We start from the raw sequence: 751 nt of genomic DNA on the forward strand, positions 1-751 counted from the left end.
ATCTTCATATGTTTTCACTCCACACAACAATAAGGGTATGAATGAGAAGTTTCTCGAGTTTACAAAACAAGAGTTTTATCTGCCTGACGTCACCTGGTTCAGCCCTCAGGTAAACTCCTGGGCTGGATGTTATCAACAGTTCCCATATCATCCAAGGAGACACAGGATCAATCTTCCAGGGTGTTTGCTTTTTGTCTCTGGCCAGGACTACTGTCTTCTGAGGGCTTGTGTGGGGCTGGAGGATCCCCTTCCCAGGCGGCTCATTTACATGGCTGTTGGCTGTTGGAGTAACAGAAGGTATGAAGAGAGAGAGGAAGGCAGAGAAGTATTTGGAGAAATATGAAATAAAAATGAGAAAGCATACGAAAAGATGCTCAATGTCATATGACATTAGGGAATTGCAAATCAAAGCAACAGTGAGGTGCCACTGCACATCTATCAAAACAGTTAAAATGCAAAATACTGGCAACACCAAGTGCTGATGAGGTTGTGGAGCAACAGCAACCTTCATTCATTGCTGGTGAAAATGCAAAATTTTACACTCACTTTGCAAGACGATTTGGCAGCTTCATACGACGTGAAATAGATTATCACCATATGATCCAGCAATTGCTAGATCGTAGATATTTACCCAATTGAGTTGAAAATTCGTAGATATTTATCTAATTGAGTTGAAAACTTATGTCTACCTCCAAACCCCTGCACAAATATGTATAATAGCTTTTTCATACTCTCCCCAAACAGGAAGCAA

The sequence above is a fragment of the Pan paniscus genome, chromosome 9 (assembly GCF_029289425.2).
Source record: "Pan paniscus chromosome 9, NHGRI_mPanPan1-v2.0_pri, whole genome shotgun sequence".
Classification (NCBI taxonomy): Eukaryota; Metazoa; Chordata; class Mammalia; order Primates; family Hominidae; genus Pan; species Pan paniscus.